This window comes from Eubalaena glacialis, chromosome 16 (genome assembly GCF_028564815.1).
Source record: "Eubalaena glacialis isolate mEubGla1 chromosome 16, mEubGla1.1.hap2.+ XY, whole genome shotgun sequence".
NCBI lineage: Eukaryota > Metazoa > Chordata > Mammalia > Artiodactyla > Balaenidae > Eubalaena > Eubalaena glacialis.
Genome location: NC_083731.1, coordinates 84631081 through 84648490, shown reverse-complemented (window position 1 = coordinate 84648490; position 17410 = coordinate 84631081).

Here is a 17410-nt window from a genome sequence, read left to right as displayed (position 1 = left end):
GCAGTTCCAGGTCAGATGTGGCAATTCCACAATGTTGCAAAGTACCCAGGCAGGCGGTCTCAGTCTGTCAACCCTGCCATCTCTGATGTTGCTTTATGGTTACAAGGTGACTTATGCAACTACATTCAAGGCAGTGAGTGGGGCAAAGCGGTCTTCTCCTTGCTGGGTCCTATCTATCTATTAGGTGAGAAAAACTCTCCCAGGAGCTACCCAGCAAAATCTCCCTTATGTCTCATTGGCCAGACTGGGTCACCTGTCAACTGTTAGACCAATCATTGGCAAAGGGCAGTGAAATTAACATGACTGGCTTAGGACAATCATGATTAATTCCCTGCCACCCTATCACCATCCCCACCACACACACAGGGCAGGGAACTGTCTCCTAGAACAAAGAATCTCTTTCTTTCCCACCAACCGGAAAAAGATCAGGGATCTGTTAGCAACCAAGAGGACAGAAATTATCCTTTGTGTGAGCAAAATCAATGTCAACCACAGTGAGTATATGGATAGTCATTGATGAACGACACATTAAGAGCCATAAAAATTGGCCTTCCTAAAGCACAGCATACATCATGTCCTTCCCATGTAAAAAACTACAGAGTATCCATATCCCTCCTATTAACCTTAACTTGGAATCAGAAGAATTGAATTAGAATCCTGGATAGCATAACTTAGCCATGTGGGTAAATTAATTCACTTTCTTGAGCCTCAGTTTCCTCATTTGTATAAAATGAGTGAGTTGAATTTGCTTCATCCCTTTTAATTCCAATACCCTGTGAGTTCCCTTTGGATTTTTTTTTTTTTTAACATCTTTATTGGAGTATCATTTGGCTTTTAAGCCCTCCTCAAATCTGGTCAGACATATATATTTAATCATGTTTTCTGCTTATTTATTTCTATCAAGATTCTTACTTCCTTTAAGCTAGTCCTTTCCTTGCCCCAGAACACACCATGTCATTCATTCATTCCTTCTTTTATTCCAGAAGCACTCATTGAATGCCGACCAAGTTCTAGACATGAGATGAGACCAATTCTCTAGAAGAGGATGGGGCAACAGCCAGGAGGGACTTGGGTCTCTGGATGACAGTGAAGAAGCCCTGTACCACCTAATTCTTCTAGATTGTTTCATGAGAAAAACTAACATATTTTTTGCCACTATATTTTTGAATCTCTTAGCCTATATCCTAACTACTACAAAAGTCTCTCCTGATTTATTTGTTATGGGCTTAATTGTGTCCCTCCAAAATTCATATGTTGTAGTCCTAACTTCCAGTGTCTCAGCATGTGACTGTAGTTGGAGATAGGGTTATTTAATTAAAGTTAAATGAGGTCATTAGAGGGGGCCCTAATCCAATATAAGTGGTGTCCTTATAAGAAGAGAAAATTTGAACACAGACAGGTACAGAGAAGAAGACCATGTAAAGGCACAGGGTGAGAAGATGGCCATCTACAAGCCAAGGAGAGAGGAAGAAACCTTGATCTTGGACTTCCAGTCTCCAGAACTGAGAGAAAAGAAATTTACGTTGTTTAAGCCGCCCAGTCTGTGGTGCTTTGTTAGGGCAGCCCAAGCAGGTTAATAAACTACTCCTACCTGATTGCTTTCTTAGTTTTTTTTTTTTTTTTTTTTTTGGCTGCACCGCACAGCTTGCGGGATCTCACTTCCCCAACCAGGGATTGAACCTGGGCCACGGCAGTGAAAGCACCGAATGCTAACCTCTAGACCACCAGGGAACTCCCCAGCTTTCTTAATTCTTAAAACTACAATTTTACCTTCTAGTCAATAATATTAAATTTAAATCTTAATTTCCTAATGTTCAAACCTTTGTTAAAAGTTCACTAAGAATAGAGAACATGTCTTAAACTTTTGTAGAATTTCTATTGTTATTATTATTTTGAAGTCAAAAGCTAGATAACTCTTTAGCAGGAGTGATAAGGAAAAAAAGAGAGAGAGAAGAAACAAAAACAAACAATATTAGTAGTGACAAAGGGGCCACACAGCAGAGCTAAATCGACAGATACAGTCCAGAACTTTAAAAAATCATAACAAAACTCTGAACTGAAGTATGCACATCACTTTGAAAACTTAGATGAATTTGACAATTACCTATAGAAAAAAATTACAAAATTGGACTAAAGGTTAAAAATGACAGATGAGATTCATATCTAAGGATTTCCCTTGCTTAATACCTAAAGAAAAGAAATCATGAAAACCATCCCCCAGATCTGCATTAATGGCAAAGAGGCAAGGATGGAACCACAGCTTAATGAAATATGCTTCAAATATTAGTAGCCAAGGAGACAGGAAACTCTGGAGCAGGGCTGAGCAGCGCAGCAAGTCTAGACTTCTCATCCCACCCTCTACCCAAACCCTGTCAGTGAGCAGAGAGACCCTAGGAATGCTTACTCTATCCCCCACGAATACCCACTCGAGAGGACCAAGCTACGTGGGTGTCTTCATCTTTTAGCTCTTCTGTCTGACAAATAGCAGCAGTAGACAAACAAATGAGCATATCACAAGAAGGAGTCCCAGACCTGAGAACATCCTCCTGGGGTCTTTGGAATCCTGCATGAGCATTTTAACAAAATCTCAGAAGACAGCAAAGGATCACATGGCCCAACAAATCCTACTTAGCACCACAGATAAACTCTTCCGTTCCCACCATTCCCTCATTCCTATTTTAAAACTATAACATGAAATGCTCAACTACAAACTATTATTTGGAGAAGAAACACTGTTTTTAGACACAGTGTTAAAGAAGTAAAAAAAAAAAAAGTCCCCCATATTGTATCAGAGAAAATAGAAGGTCTGGACAGAATTGCTTAAGATGAAAAAAAAAAAAACCCCAGCATGACAACTATGCAAATATACAACAAGGGAGGGAGGGAATAAAAGAAGTAAAGAAAGAGGAAGAGAGGGAAGAAGGAAGGAAACAGACAGACCAGCACGAGACTGGTAAAGAACTTAAGTTTGGAGACAACTTAACTCAAATGAATGAAGAAAACTCATCCTGATCTCTTTACACTAGAGAATGATTTTTTAAAAACCCATGGATTCAGTAAAACAAGAGCTCAAGGATGTTATGGTAAATGGGGCAGAGATAATGCTACGTGTTTACCAAATCTTGTGTCGTTTTCTTCTTCCTGCGCATATAGGCATTTTGCATTTCTTTGCCTTCCTTGTGCTTAATACTAACCATCTGACTAGTTCTGTGCAAAAAGTGTAGATTCTAGAAACAAATGTAAGTGGTGTGTGACAATTTCAGGCCAATTCCAGAAAATTCCAGGTCAGCAGGTGTGAGTTTTTTATGCTGTCATTTCTCCTGCCACGGCAACTTAGAAGCCGGTGGTATAGCTTCAAGATGCAAGTATATTGGAGAATAAATCCTAAGAGTTCTCAACACAAGGAAAAAAATATATTTTTTCTATTTCTTTAATGTTGTATCAATATGAGACAATGGATGTTCATTCACTAAACTTACTGTGGTCGTCACTTCATGACGTATGTGCGTCAAATCACTGTGCTGCACACCTTAAACTTATACAACGCTGTATGTCAATTCCATCTCAATAAAACTGGAAGGAAAAAGAAGATGAAAATATCTTGGGCTCTGAGTTATCTCTTAGAAAGGAGCTACCATAGAAAACTGTGAGCCCTCAGCTGACTTTGCATGAAAAAAAAAAAAAACCTATATGTGATAAGCCACTGGGAATGTTTAGTTAACTAATTATTGCAGCAGAACCTAGCCCATCCTAATGTATTGAAACAACAAAATGAAATTTAAAAAGAGTTTGCAGACATAAGGAAACCAATGGAACTCCCAAACAACATCATTACATAATAAACATATAAATTAGGAACAGAAAGAACAGACAGATACCACTGAGAATCTAATTACTGACATAAAGGAAAGTCATGAGATATTTGAACTAATATATATGAAAAAGACAAAGAAATGAAAGCAACTAATGAGACACTAATAGAAATGGAAAAAAGATTAAGTTATTCCAACTTAAGATAATTGATGTCCCTGAAGTAAAGAATCTAAAAATTAAGGAGAATATTTATTAAAATATGGAACAAAAATTCTGTGAAAGAACTGACTCTGCAGATCAAAAGAACAAATCGTGTTCCAGGAAAACATAATACAGTATAATACCAAGGAGACAACTTCTAATTAAACTACTGAACTTTAAGGATAAAGGAAGAATTTATCAGGTATTCAGGCAGAAAAGCAAATTACTTATAAGGGAGAGAAATTAGACTGGCCACACACTTCTCCCTCATTGAGAGAAGACAACAGGGTGAGTTCTATGGGAAAGGATACTAGACCAGGCCAGGATGTTTTTGAAGTAGAAAGGCAGAGGCAAACATTTCTCAAACATAAAAGAATTTGGGGAACACAATGCCAGGACTCTTCATGGAAAAGCCATATGACCTGACAATAAATCCAGCCAATTAAAAAAAGTAATCAGGGCTTCCCTGGTGGCGCAGTGGTTGAGAATCTGCCTGCCAATGCAGGGGACACGGGTTCGAGCCCTGGTCCGGGAAGATCCCACATGCCGCGGAGCAACTGGGCCCATGAGCCACAACTACTGAGCCTGCGCGTCTGGAGCCTGTGCTCCGCAACAAGAGAGGCCGCGATAGTGAGAGGCCCGCGCACCGCGATGAAGAGTGGCCCCCGCTTGCGGCAACTAGAGAAAGCCCTCGCACAGAAACGAAGACCCAACACAGCGAAAAATAAAAATAAATAAATAAATAGATTTATAAAAACTGCGCTTTGACTCCTCGGCCGCGTCGGGATTCTTAAAAAAAAAAAAAAAAAAAAAGTAATCAAATATAAAAACTCGGGAATGAGGAAACCACAGTAAAAAGATTTAAGATAAACACTAAATCCACTTAAGACATATATATATGTGTGTGTATATATATAGTGTGTATATATGTACACAGACATATATACATACATACATACTAAACAACTGTGAGAATTATGTTACTTAGTAGAATGTAAATGTTGTGAATTGGGGCAAAAATCAGGAGAGGAAGAGAAGTGTCAGGAAGTAAGATACTATTGTCATCTGCTCTCATGGCAGGGGGTCCATTGATGCTACCTAAAAAATTTTTAATGTAATTTTAAAAACACAATGGATCTAATACCTTAATTAAAAAAAAAATTCTGTTCTTAACTTTTGAGAAAACTTAAAGAAATTAATCTCTCTCATCTGCAATTCAGTTTTACTTTAATTTCTTTTTTCTTTGAATAAATTCAAGTAACACTAACAGTATTTATAAATATTCCTATCTATCTATCTAAAAATAGCATTTATAAATATCCATTCATCCACTCATCATCCATCCAGCCTCTGTCTGTAATGCACTGAAAATTGTGTGGGGACTTCCCTGGTGGTCCAGTGGTTAAGACTCCACGCTCCCAATGCAGGGGGCCTGGGTTCTGATCCCTGGTCAGGGAACTAGATCCCGCGTGCATGCTGCAACTAAGAGATCGCATGCCACAACTAAGACCCAGCGCAGCCAAATAAATAAATTAAAAAAAAAAAAAGGAAAATTGTCTGGAAAAAAGGTAGACTTATTAATGATGGTTATTTCTTAATGGTGAGGTTTGGAGTGACTTTAAAAATAACTTTCATCTTTATACTTTCTGCATGGATTATCTTGACAAATTATCATGGTGACTTTTTTCTCAAAAAAGGTTGAGCTTATGTATCAAAATATTAAAAATGGTGATAGAATTTTGGATTATTGTTTTTCTTTCTACTTTTCTTTATTTTTAATTTAAAAATTTAAACAACTAAAACTTCTTAAGAAGAAAAATTAGGAAACTCAAATAGGTCAATAACCATTAAAGAGCCTGAATTAATGCCCCCCCATCCATCTCCTTCCCACCTACCCCCATCCCCAAAATATGTATAATCACATTAGTTCCAGGTACATTTTAATAAATCTTCAAGAATCAGATCATCTCTATCTCATAAAACTGATCAAGAGAAGAGGTATGAAATCTATCAAATTTGTTTTATAAGGTTACCATAACCTTGACTCCAAAAACAAATAAGGAACGTGTCAGAATTAAAGCTATAACTGGTTTCACTTATGAACAGTAGATCCAGAAATTCTAAATAGAATATCAGCAAATCGAAAAAAGAAAAATCAGACATTTTGATGTTGCAATCATATTGATTGATCGATTCCACTGTCTTGAACCCCTGTCAGCCTTCATGGCGTATCTGAATATTGTGTCTAATTTTGGTATCCATAATTTTAAAGGCTATGGATTCTTAGAGATAATTTAGAGAACATTCCACTGTAAAATGATTAAGAGGATAGAAAAATATGTACTCAGATTTTTTTAAATTGCCATTGATTGGCTCAGAAAGACAAAAATACCAGAAATTTGAATTAATAAAACAACAACAACACAGAAAGTATGGATTTATCACTGCTGAAAAACATGATTTTTCACTTGAACTACCATCATCAATAACTGTTAAAGAGCCCCCCAAAAGGTATAAGCATCAGAGGAAAGTCCATAGGAGCAGGGCCACTTCAGAGGGCAAAATCATGCAGCTGTACAGGGCCCCATGTTTGGAAGGGCCCATACTTGGTTTAATGCTCTGCTGTAGCCATCCTAAAATTCTTAATACTTTTTGGAAAGGGGTTCTACATTTTCATTTTACACTGGGCCCTGCAAATTATGTAGCCAGCCCTGCACAGGAGGGTAACTAAACTAGTCAACCAGCTAGCTCTGTTGGCCCTGAGGATGGGCTGAGACACTAGAGATGCCTCCAGCTGGAAAGAAGGTGATGGGGACATGATTCAAACCCATAAAGCTGCGAATAATTGGGATGGACTTTTCCCATCATGTCTTCACCATGAAACTTGAAGGTTGAAATGTTATGACCAAGGCCAGTCTGGCAGCATAGAACCTGGAGGGCTATTTCTCTTAGACTATACACCACTGAGCAACTCAAAGTAATCCCACTCTCAACATTTTAATCCCAAATCAAACTACAAAAACTATGAAGTGTTATCTTGGAGGGGAACATATGATATCAAAATGGACCACGTGATGGGAGGGGAGGGTACACGGCTTTCGGGAACCAGCAGTGTATATCTCCACATCACCAACTCTCCCAGCACAAACTTTTCAGGGCCTGGTTCTTAATGAGAAAAGCAGCAGAGGGAGCCCAGCTCAATCCAGCCCATCCCACAGATAGGTCTGCCCGTCCCATAAAACATCAATACTCTGCATTGGTAGTAAACATATGGGATGCCTTGCTCTGAACGGTTGTATAGGCATATTTTCAAAGGTATTTCGATAGCAAAGGATGTTAGGGATAACAATGAAAACAACCATTTACGTGCTTGACACCAAACCAAGAACTCTACAGGCATAATTTACAGGGAAAGAAAACTGAGTCTACTTTTTTCTTTTTTTTAGGTCTTTTGTCTTTTCAAGCAGATGAATACTTTTATTAACATGGTAATTTTTTTAACACATGGTAGGATTTTGACCTCAAATACACGTCAGGTCTGCTACTCAAATGAACTTACAGCTGACAACTCATGAACCTTGAAGATACCTGGTCCCTGTGCACTTTCAGGTCCAATGCAGACGGTACTCACTTTCCTTCCCCAGCCCCTTAAGAGCCTTTGCGAATACCTCTTTCATTTTATGCCCAGAATACCCTGAAGTACATCAGGGTATTACATCAACTTGTACAGAATACCAAGATCTCGTCTATCCTAGGAGTCAAATAAAGTCATGTCAAATAAAGCTGAGTTTATCCAAACAAACTGACCAGATAAGTTACATCAGATAGTATGTCATGAAAATTTAAATTTTGAACAAAATACATCTCTCCTGCTTTGGTCTCACACAGGAATTAAAGTACCCAAATGCAGACAATACCATCCTCAAAAAATTAAAAATAGAACTACCATATGATCCAGCAATTTCCACTTCTGGGTATTTATTCAAAGAAAACAAAAATGCTAATTTGAAAAGATATCTGCACACCCCATGTGCATTGCAGCATGATTTGTAATAGCCAAGATATGGGAACAACTTAAGTGTCCATTGATACATGAATGGATAAAGATAATATGGTATATATACTATGTGGAATATTACTCAACCATAAAAAATGAAACCTTGCCATTTGTGACAACATGGATGGACCCTGAGGGCATTATGCTAAGTGAAATTAGTCAGGGAAAGACAAATACTGTAGGACCTCACTTGTATGTAGAATCTAAACAACAAAAAACAAAAACCAAGCTCGTAGATACAGAGAACAGATTGGTGATTGCAAGAAATGGGTAAAGGGGATCAAAGGGTACAAACTTCCAGTTATATGACAAATAAGTCATGGGGATGTAGTGTACAGCATGGTGCCTATAGCTAATAATACTGTACTGCCTATTTGAAAGTTGCTAACAGAATAGATCCTAAAATGTCTCATCACAAGAAAAACAATTTTTGTAACTATGTGTGGTGATGGATGTTAACTAGACTTAGGGTGGAGATCATTTCACAGTATATACAAACGTCGAATCATTACGTTGTACAACTGAAACTAATACAATGTTATACATCAATTACATCTCAATTTTTAAAAAAGGGTAAAAAGAATAATACCATGAACATCTATATACATACTATTCACTTTAAAAATCTTCCCAATTCCATTTCCCTCTCCCTTCTTTTTATTAGCCCCCCTTAACACTCTTTATTGAACTTGGTGTTCAATTTAAATTGGCATTCAATTTAAATAATATTTTAAATGTCCAAATTGCTATATATTTTAGGATTACACACTACATAGAAAATGATAACATTTGGGGAATTTAAAAATATTTTTCAACGTAAGAGTATAATCCTAAAAACTTGTAGAAATTTGGACATTAAAAAAGAAACAGGATGTGTTTTCTCTTGAATCATTTAGGTCAAGATTTATAAACAATGTTTTTGTGAAACTCTGGCGCTCAGGAATTGGATGAGATTTTGAGCAGAAATTTGCAGAAAATACCAAGTTAATAGAAACTTTCTCTCTACTTAAAAATTTTATATCAACTCTTTCCCATAACTTTGACACCTCTTTCCACCTAGCTACATAATAAGCTAGTCTGAGATGGCATGAAACTTTAGCATAACATTACGTGTTCATAGAGGTAAAGTCCTGATCTTTGGTGCCAGGCTGCCTAGATTCCACTCTGGTTCTCTCCCTTCCTAGTTGGTGGTCTTGGGCCAGGGGCCAATCATATGGGAAGCTTAAGCTTCTGGACTCCTCACCCAAGGGCCTGTCCCAATTTATTTTCATGTGTTTGTATTCCTTTTCTTAAAGGGGGCCTCTAAAATTGCATATACATCCAGCCCACAAAACCACATCTGCCTCTGCTTGATGCAAATTCCTTAACCTCTCTGAGCCTCAGTTTTCTCCTCTGTAAATGGGGATAATCATAGTAGAGCAGTATTACCTCACTGGGGGAATTATATGGGATAAACTTCAAAACAAGTAGAACCATGAGTGACATATAGTAAGCCCTCAATAAATGTTAACTATGACTACCATCCCCATCATCATTATTAAACTTATTGTTTAATTTAGCATGTTTTTCACGGTGCTCCCTAAGAACTACGTGATTGTCAGGAGCTCCATCATTTGTGTGTGTCTGGGAACCCCTGTTTGAAGGGTCCAGCTCCTTGGACAAAGAGGCCCTGGACCCCTTGGCAGCTTTGAAATCCTACTAAATCATGAAGTCCTAAGGTAAGCTGGGGTTTTGGCCACTAGTTGTTGTGGTGGAGAATTGCTTTCAAATCTTTGAGGCCAAGATCTAAGACAATAAAAATGTTATAGTCGTTTTCTTTGGGATATAACAGATAAATAAAATACTTTCTAACTAAATGAATCTAGAGCACATAGGCAGCATTTTTCAACACAGGTTCTATTTGCATGTTAGGTAGAACTAACTATTTTTACAAATTACTCATCATTCTTGAATGGCAGTAGTAAGTCTGCTATACCCTGGCCCCCAGACACACCTCCCAAACGCCCCCTTAGTGGGTCCATGTCATCCTTGTTTGGTGTGTAGGTAAGAGTGTGTTTTGATTATGAACGTCCCATCAAACTTTATATAATTAAAGATAGAAAGCTGTGCCATTTCAATGCTCTTGAGGTAACGTCCCAGGGACAGTAAGAATGAGGTAGGTATATGCGTCCAGCCATCGGAGGGCAGAAGAAAGCAATCAGAACAAGCTTTGGAAGCAAAATACATAGACAGGAGCTTGATAGGAAGAGATTCTTTCGCTGGTTTAAAAAAATGAACATTTACTAAGTGAAAGAAGCCAATGTGAAAAGGCTACGTACTGTATGGCTCCAAATATATGACATTCTGGAAAAGGCAAAACTATGGAGACAGTTAAAGAGATCAGTGGTTGCCAGGTGTTAGGGGGAGGGAGCAATGAAGAGTGGAGAACAGAGAATTCTAGGGGCAGTGAAACTACTGTGTGTGATGCTACAATGGTGGCTACATGTCCTTATCCATTTGTCTAAACCCACAGAATGTACGACATCAAGAATGAACCCTAATGTAAACTACGGACTTGGGTGATGATGATGTGCCAGTGTAGGTTCATCAGTTGTAACAAATGTACCACCTGGCGGGGAATGTTTATAGTGCAGGGGCAGGGTAGGGTAGTGGGAACTCTATAATTTCCACTCAATTTTGCCATGACCCTAAAACTTCTCTAAGAAAATTAAGCTTATTAAAAAAATTTTAAACCTATAAAAATTGTTTAACCTATTAAAAATGTTAAACTTATTTTCTAAAAGTGACCTTTCGTCTTCTTGATTCACTAATTTCTGAGTATTGCAAACTTGACTCTTCACTATTTTTAGCATCCATAGAACTCTGAGGCCTAATTTTGTTCAATATCTCCCAGTGTCTACCAAAGAAGTACAACTAGATATTACTACCATACAATTAAAAGTCACGAAATGCCATTATGTGTTTAAAAAAAAAAAAATTAGAGGGCATACGTGGGAAGTCTCACAAATGAAAAGAGGAAAAACATTAACCTAAAAGTGATGATTAATTTAGCAACTTAAGGAAAACAATCCCACCACAGACAGAGCTGCACTGTGTGTACAGCACACGTACTGTGACACAGAAGTAATCCTGATTCATGGTCTTTTTCATACCAATTCCATTGTGTTCGCAACAGTTACCTTCGCGTTTATCTCAGGAATTTTCTTTTCTGAACCTCCTTCCTTTCATAAGGTCCTTTCCTAAATTCACTTAACGTTTTCATCTATAAAATTAGGAGAATGTAAAAGAATACTTAGTTCCTGAGATGCAAAGCAGGCTTCAGATGCTCTTGAGACCAAAATGACTTGATCATGTTAAAAAAAGGGGGGCAAAGGAAGTGAGGGTGGTAGGAGTTGAGATCTCGTGGGGCCCAAGAAAAGCTGGCTTCAGCAAGGGGAGCCTGGATCTTCCTCTCTTGCCCACCAGGGAGTGAGGAAGCTGGTTACCTCTGAAGGGAAGAGCAGTGTGATCCTGGCAAGGGACAAAACTGCGCTGAGCCTCAGTTTCCTCACTTGTAAAACAAGGATGAAACTGCTTACCTCTTGGGGCAATAGTACGGGAGAGGCACTGAGGTGCTTTGCACCAGACTCAGCCCGCTGGATGTACTCAGCCCGCTGGACAGGCTCAGCGGGGCTTCCCCACTGACATGACTCATTTGTCAATCTTCTCTGCCTGTAACTCTTCATGATTTAAACTGTCAAGAGACTGTGTCTTGTTGGCGCAGTCAAGCCTGTGGATTGGTTTGCCCTAGGCTGGGTGACAGGTATGCATGCATGTGTATGTGGGTGTGTGTGAGCATGCATGCATGCATGTGAGCAAAGGGGTGCATCGGCATATCGGTTGCCTGAACGTGAACTTTGGCTTCAAAGTTCTTAACTTGGCAAAGAGCCTGGTTAAGAAAGGTGGCCAAAATGTAAATTCTTCTTCTTTTTAAAAAAATTTTATTGGAGTATAGTTGATTTACAATGCTGTGTTAATTTCTGCTGTAAAACAAAGTGACTCAGTAATACATATATATATTCTTTTTCATGTTCTTTTCCATTACGGTTTATCACAGGATATTGAATATAGTTCCCTGTGTAAATTCTTCTTTTGATTAGAAAGAAGACAACCGTGGTGGCCATACTGCACGTGCCATTTCATCCTTTCTCTTTCTTCATTCAGAGCTCTTGGGAGGAAAACAAAGAGGGCAAGAGGGAGAAGTAGAGGAGGCTTTTTTATAAAAAAGGTTCCATCTATCTTGGGGAAGAACAGCCTTGCTGTTATTATAACTGGGAGTTAACACAAGGGAAGAGGCTGGTAGGAGGTGGGTACAGGGCTGAAAGGTTACAGGTGAGTTAAAAGGTGTTTTCAACTCAAGTATACACATGAGACCAGGGTCTGAACGCAGCTGAAGATTGGTGACAAAGTCACTGAATTTCATTCATTACCATGTTTTATCCAGAAGTTTTATTTAATTAAATCATGCTATAAGGAATACAATAAGTTTAAATTAACTTCTAGATCCCAAACTACTTAGGACAGGGCGGAGCCATTTAGAAATGAAAGCTTATTGCCAATAGGAGGTCATCATATTGCTCTTTAAGATTCATGTTTAAGATTTTAGGGCTTCCCTGGTGGCGCAGTGGTCGAGAGTCTGCCTGCCAATGCAGGGGACACGGGTTCGAGCCCTGGTCTGGGAAGATCCCACGTGCCGCGGAGCAACTGGGCCCGTGAGCCACAACTACTGAGCCTGCGCGTCTGGAGCCTGTGCTCGGCAACAAGAGAGGTCGCGACAGTGAGAGGCCCGCGCACCGCGATGAAGAGTGGTCCGCGCTTGCCGCAACTGGAGAAAGCCCTCGCACAGAAACGAAGACCCAACACAGCAAAAATAAATAAATAAATAAATTTTAAAAAGAAAAAAAAAAGATTTTAAAAGAATGCTTACTACACCAACAGTTTCTATGTTAAAGGCATCTTCTTTTACAGGCGTATTTCATTCAAGCCATGCTATGCCCTTGGATTCACTGACTCTTAATGGTGGACGAATCTAACCATTTGAAAATCTAAGTCACCACTGCTCGCCAGGTGGCAGCTTGCTGAAGATGTGAGCAGAATATCCAGGAGAAAATAAACAGACCTGGAATCTAGCCTTGCAGACTGAAACCTGCAAGGTGATTGCAAACGTCACTGGATATTTCAAATCTTGCTGTGATTCACGTTTCTGTTTTTTTCAGATGTCATAACGATAACTCTCTATTAATCTTTTAAAAGTTTACACCTGCCTCCTTTCAGAAAGGTTTTCAGCTATCACTGGGTGCAGTCAGATACTTGCAATAGACTGAAGCAAGTGAAGAGGAGGAAGGCCCTACTCCAAGGAGGGGTGCAGAGGCCGGGAGAGTTGACCCTGCCATGGATGCTCATGTGAGAGGGGTGTCCACAGGTTATAGTAATCTTAGTCCAAGTCCAGGAAATTAATCAGCAATAAAGGAAGGAGCCCAGGATGAAGGAAAAGGATGCCTGGATATGTGGGCAGAGCACCACAAGGGGAAATCGGGGTGGACATATTTCATAGGAAGGAGTAGGCAAGGGGCTCTCGACCAGGTCCCAGCCTCGGGACCCGAGTTGGGGAAAAGGGACCTGGCAACCGTCCTAGACACAGGCAGGAAACCAGGTTAGGAAGGACCAGATCCAAAGCCCAGGAATAGAGTGGGAAGTGGAAGGCCGAGGCAGGATGCTTCACAGAGCAAGAGAGGGCTTGTGTTAACTCCCTGAATGAATTTCTTTCACATAGACTCAGTTTAGTGGAGCCAAGGAACAGTTCGACTGATATGTTTCAGTAATCCATGAAGAAAAGAAAAGATTCATCTATAGCTACCTACACAAGTTAAGCCAACATGGACAGCCCATTGGAAGACAAGAGACGCAACCATTCTGCATTTGCCAGCTCAAGGAGCCCTGAAATCCTCCCAGCTGGAGGTTATCAAAGACGATCTGCAACTCAACCAGCCCGACTTGTTTAGCTTAAATTCGGGCTAATTCTGAGAAGACTGGGGGGGGGGGGGGTGGGAGGAGGGAGCCACCTGCTTTCTGCCGGCAGCAAAAAAGTAAGGTGGAAACGCCCACAGCCCAACAGCGTGTGGACCAGTGGAGCCTAAGAAATCAGAGCTGCTGGGCCCAGGCAACTATTTCTATCGAAGAGGATAGAGGATTAAAACCTTCCTCATTCTCTCCAAGTTCTGAGCATTTCTTTTCTGAAAAATTTTCTTTCTGGTTCGTAGAATATAGAGCATATTCCGAAAGGTTTTTTCAGGGTTGGTGATGGGGAAAGTTCAATCTTAAATGTTTCCTCCATTAATAGGTCTGGGATGGCAATCTGCCTTTTGTCTGCTGCTGTCATTCTTCTAAGGGGGATGTTTGCAAAATTGTCCTGAGCAGCAGGGCCTCAAATATAAAAGCACTCTAGGAGAGGTGTCCCTAGAAACTTCCCTTCTCCACTGGTCCCTTGAAGCACATCCATGGAATGCCATTGGACAACTGCCACTGGAGGGCATTAGACATCATTTAATTTGCTACACGATGACTTTTGACCTCTGCATTCGTTTTACACGGGTCACTGTCTTATTCTCATTGTCATGGTCAGACATTTATTGATGTGTTTCTAGGTGCAGGAAACAGTGATAGATCTGCAGAATCAGGATGATCCTTTAAGGGGCTCACAGTCTAATGGGATCACATAAATAAAAAGAAAAACACCACAATAGGGTCAACTCAGAGTGGCACACACTCTGTCAAAAAGCCACAGCAATGAGGCTCTCGGGGGCAGTAAGCATTCTGCAAAAGCCACAAGGACCCTCCTAAGAAGTGAACTCACAGCACCACAGGGCTTTTTGCACACTCCCCCACTCTTGGCTAACCATAGGAGCAGGCCAACTTCACTATTAAAGAGTGTTTTTTGAGCATTTAGGATGCACCCATTTTAGGGATCACCCCGTCTATTTCTCCCCAAATTTATTCCTGTAGACCGCAAGCTATAATCGCTTTTCTAAGCTTATAAATAAAATAACATGTAAATGAAAAATAGAATGTATGGTCAAGCATCCATTCATTCAAGAAGCATTAAGCAGCCTTGGCTTTCAGCCCTGGCTCACCTCAGAGGACATAAGAACTGAAGCAACAAGGAGCAAAGCAATTAGAGGATGATTTTCACATTACAAAGGGTCCCAAGGGTTCCTTTTAGTGCTTCCCTGGAAGATTTAAATATTTAAGTATTGTTTTACAGACCATTAACTCTTGCAGCTGCAGGAGGAGGAAGGGATGGATGTGGGTGATCAGGAAAAGAGCAGATTGAAACCTGGAGGGTTAGAAGGCAGGGCCACCAATAGATCAATAATTCCAATAACTCTTATTCATATCCTGCTCCCATAGGCTAGAAAGTCCTCAAAGCGCTTTCTCCACATTCTCTTTTTTGATCTTAACATCAATTAGGCATTACGATAAACTCAAAAAATGAGGCGTTCAAGGGGGGAATAGATGGACCACAGAGGATTTTTAGGGCGGTAAAACTACTCTGTATGATACTATCATGGTAGATACATGTGGTTATACATTGATCCAGACCCATTGACTGTACAACACCATGAGTGAACCGTAATGTAAGCCGTGGACTTTGGGTGATTACGATGTGTCAGTCTAAGTTCATCGACTGTAACAAAGGTACCACTCTGGTGGGGGGAGTCTGCACCGCATGGGGGGAGGGCGTGTATGGGAAACCTTGTTACTTTCTGCTCAATTTTGCTGTGAAGCTAAACCTGATTTAAAAAATAAAGTCTATTTTTAAAAACTGAGAGTTTAGAGTTCGATGAGGAATAACGTGTTCAAAAATTAAATTCACATCAAATGTTAGAAGAGTTTGTTGCAAAAGAAGATTAACGAGAGGCAGAGGTACACCCGTCACGGATTTGAAATGGAGTTTCCATTTTCTTCTCTACAGAGGGTCATCAAGAGCGGGGTAGAGGAGAGCCAGATGGTAGTGGTATTGCAGTTACTAAAATGCACATTGTAGTACGTGTTCCACGAGTGTGCATACACAAGCATGCTGTGTAGAAAATAGCATGTGAATTACGTACACATTAAATTCTACGGGTACGTTCAGTAGCCAGCTGTTAGTATTCCCAGTCTACAAATATGAACAGTGGGAGGCGGTGGCAGCAGGGGTAGCAAAGAGAGTCACAAATGTCTGCACGGTTAGTGACATTTACAGTGATAAATGCAGGGAAAGGAGACCCCCCACACACACCCCACCGCACACGGCCTCCTTGGTTTTGCAATCTAGTGCTACTCCAAGGAACAATACAGAAGGCAGGGCAAAGGGAGATTAAGTACTAAGTGGACTAGGAAAATGTTTACGAGGCTTTTTGCGGGCCTAACAATTGTTCAAATTTGTGCATTTGGGGACCACCTAGGCAACTTGTCCCATTGCCCGAGCTTGCGCAGCTTGGAGCAGACTGCCGGTACCTCCGGAGCCGGGGTCCCCTTCTGCCAATTTCCCCTTCCAAACAGAAGGGGCGCAGGAGGGCAGCGAGCCTTGGCACAGCGGGTCCTGATAGCCCCAGCGGGAGGGTCACTGTTGAGACATCCAGCCCCATCTCATTGTTCAGCGCCAGGAGTTTCCTCCTTTGGCGGTGACCCGGAGCCGGGAGCTGAGCGGGAAGGGGACGGACCCGGGCGGGACTGTGGGATGTCTACGGCTGCCTCTCCTTCCCCTCTCCGGGAGCTCGGGTTTCCCGGGGTGTGTGCGGATTCTCCATAAAAAGGGAAAAGCACGATCCAAGTTAATTTTCCAGCGCCGAGAGGAAATGCTGTTTCCTGCATCGTACAAAACTGGTGCCAACAAGACTGACACAGGAGCCCATTGTCCCGCTAACAATGTGGTGATGGGGGAAGGACGCCTGAGAAAACAGACTTCGGGCTGCCGTGCGCGTTTGATCTTTCCCCGTAAGCGTGAGTGTGCATGTGTGTGTGTGTGCGTGTGTGCGGTATAAGGATGGTCAGGCTGCTAGAGACGAGCACTGCCCCTTTCTGTCCTGCCTTCGCGTCCGCAGCGCGCTCCCAACGATGGCAAGAGAGACCTAGCCCTCCAAGGCGCCCAGGGGACAAAAAAGAAAAGGAAAACGGAAGAGAAAAGGATAGAAATGGAAAGGAGAAAGGAAAAGGCAAGACTCCGCCCAAAGCCACCCTACGGGCGCATTTCAAACCTTCCACCGGCCTGGGTCACAGGCAGAACCGAAAGTTCCCAATCCTCGACTCCACCCCGTGCCA